Source organism: Rattus rattus, chromosome 1 (genome assembly GCF_011064425.1).
Source record: "Rattus rattus isolate New Zealand chromosome 1, Rrattus_CSIRO_v1, whole genome shotgun sequence".
Lineage (NCBI taxonomy): Eukaryota > Metazoa > Chordata > Mammalia > Rodentia > Muridae > Rattus > Rattus rattus.
Genome location: NC_046154.1, coordinates 78542447 through 78545449, shown reverse-complemented (window position 1 = coordinate 78545449; position 3003 = coordinate 78542447). Strand labels below are relative to the sequence as shown.

At 37.1% G+C, this 3003-nt stretch overlaps 1 pseudogene; it reads right to left on the bottom strand.

The window, feature by feature from the left end:
• Positions 1-2288: 2288 nt before the first annotated feature.
• Positions 2289-2803, bottom strand: LOC116895397 (annotated as a pseudogene).
• Positions 2804-3003: the final 200 nt, after the last annotated feature.

Genomic DNA, 3003 nt, shown 5'->3' with positions numbered 1-3003 from the left:
CCCTGGATTTTATATTCTTTACTCAGAGGGTTCTATTCAGAGGGTTCATTCATTTTACGGTGATAGTCTAGTGCTTATTGTTAACACACTTTGATTCTTTGCCTTATGGGGAATAGTCCCTCCAAAGATATCTGAGTCATCACTGACATTAACATGAAATTAACTAATGTTCTGGTACTTTCTTTTCTGTCTCAAGAACCTCCTACTACATTGTTTTGTAACTTCCACTTTCTTTCCATTATCATGCCTTGTCAATGTGTCATACTCAGATTGGCATCTCTATGATTGAGAATGACAATAATGCTAATGAAGATGGTGTTTCATCTCTTTCTGATGAGATGCTGATAAGAGTATGTCCGTGATCTCACCCAAAGAATGCTTGTTGGCGCTGTACAGCTAGGCCACTGTTTTTTATAAGTTGATTTTATATCTTGACACTTTTCCAAAAGTATCCTTTCTAAAATATCTCTAATGAAACTATGCCAATATCTGATGTATACTTTATAGTCTGCTCATGTGAATAATTTACTTATTTTTCTATTTCAAGCTTTTTAATTTCTTTTATATTATTGCTCCAGTTATTGCTTCAAACAAAATATTGTAAAGGATCAGAGATAGTGGGCAACCCTGCTTCATTCCTAATTTTTGTGATTTTTCTTTATGTTTGTCCCTGCTTGATGATGTTGACAGTGGTTTCATCTTATGTAGCCCTTAATTATGTTGAGGTATATCTCCTTAAGTCTTACATTTTTTTAAAAAAACATGTATATGAACATATGTTGTATTTTGTCAAAGATTTGTTCTGCCCATATTAAGATGATCACATAAATTTTGTCTTTAAGTTCATTTACATAAACTTTCAAACATTTTTTACAATTATTGGTTTTTTTACATTCATTGACCTAAGTATGTTGAATTATTTCTGATATCCCTCACCTCATTATAAGACAAATTAATGGTCAGTGATGATCTTTTTGATAAGTGCCTTTTATTTAGTTTGCAAGTGTGTTTTCTTTTCAGAACTTTTGTGTAATGTCATACTATTTTGTGCTTGCCTGAACTCACCTCAAAATTTTCGTATCTATGTTTTCATAGAATAGTAGCCTATAATTTTATTACTTTGTTATATTTTTACCTCTTCTTGGTATCTGAGTAGTATTGGCATTGTGGAAGAAATTTAGAAATATTTTCTTGTTTCTATGTTTAAAAGGTAATACAGCCATACTAGACTCCTGTCTGCAAGCATGAAAGAGTATCATTAATAGTGTCGGGATTGGTGCTTGCCCATGGAAGGGGTTTCAAGTTTCTCTGCTCATTTGCTGATAGTTCACTCAGTCACTGCTCTGTTCCCTGTCCCCGCATTTCTTGTAGACAGGATAAATTTGGGGTTGAAAGTTTTGTGGGTTGGATGGTGCTGCTATCACTCCACTAGTCTTCCTGCCTGGCTACAGGTGATGGCTTCCCCAGTGCTCTGAATCACAGCTAAGGTCACCCCTATTGATTGTTGGGTGCCTTCCTTATGTCAGGTCTCTGTCTCCTATTGGATATGCTCCCGCCATGTCCCTACACATGTCAGTTTTAGATTTCCATTCATTCTAATGGATACCCCCCCTTCATTTTTCTTTCCATCCTTTATCCCACCCAGTTGCCTCCCTTCATCTGTATCTTACGACTTTCATTGATTTCAGCCCTGAGTTTGATTATTTTGTGGGGCCTACTCCCCTTGCGTGCCTTTGCTTCTTTTTGTTCCAGAGCTTTCAGGTATGATGTTAAGTTGCTAGTATAAAATCTCTACAATTTCTTTATGAAGGCACTTAGTGCTATGAATTTTCCTCTTAAAGCTGTTTTCATTGTGTCCCACAGAATTGGGTGTGATGTGTCTTTATTTTCATTGAATTCCAGAAAATCTTTAATTTCATTCTTCCGTGACATACTGATTGTTGAGTAGAGAATTGTTCAGTTTCCCTCAATATGTAGGCTTTCTGTTGTTTCTGTTGTTGAAGTCTAGCTTTAATCCATGGTGATCTGATATGGTACAAAGAGTTACTACAATTTTCTTGTATCTGTTGGGGTTTGCTTTGTGACCAGTATAATTAATTTAGGAGAGGTATAACTGAGATACTGAGAAGGTATCTTTTGTGTTTGAGTGAAAAATTCTGCAGAAATATGCTAGATCCAAATTAATTACCTTTGTTAGTTTAATTATTTGTATGTTTAGTTTTTGTCTAGTTGGTGAGAGGGTAGTGTTGTCATCTTCCATTATTAATGTGTAGAATTGGATGTGTGATTTAAGGTTTAGTAATGTTTCTCTTAGCACGGTATGCAACAATATCCTTTTCATACATCTCCATTAGTTTGGCTGCTCTCTACTCATAGGGTTGGTTATCTTTGCCAGATTGCTCAGAGCACATCTCACCCAGTTTCTTTGTAGTATCTCCAATAGACCTGCCAGAGTGTATACTTTTGAACTTTGGGTGATGTTCCAAGCAAAACAGGAAGAAGGCAGATTGTGGTTTCTTCATAGCCTTTGGATCTTTTTTCTTTCCTTTCTTATCACCTTTGGGAGGAACATAGTTCTTCATATCCCTGCCATAATGAGATTTGTAGCTCCTGGCCAAATCTTCAAACTTTGACCTTTCCTTTGCAGACATGGTACTCCATCTCTCGGAACATTTCTTCAAGAACTTGGCAAAGTTGACCAATGAGTCAGGATGCTTCTTCTTGTGCTCCTCCCAGAAGGTTAGACAAAGAAGGCATAGAAGAACATTTTGCCCTATGGCTTGATGGGGTCACCCTTCCCCATGATATCCACATAGCATCTACTTGGCACAAGTTCATCCCTCAGTTCTCCACAGAGAGACTTCCTTCCCCAAGGTCCTGCGAGTCCTAGTAGACCAACAGGCTCAAAGAAGAAGAATGAACCAGAAGAGGACGAGGAGGAAAATGATGAAGATGAAGATGAGGATGAAGAATAAGTGGCTGTCCCAAAGTGTGGAGTATATG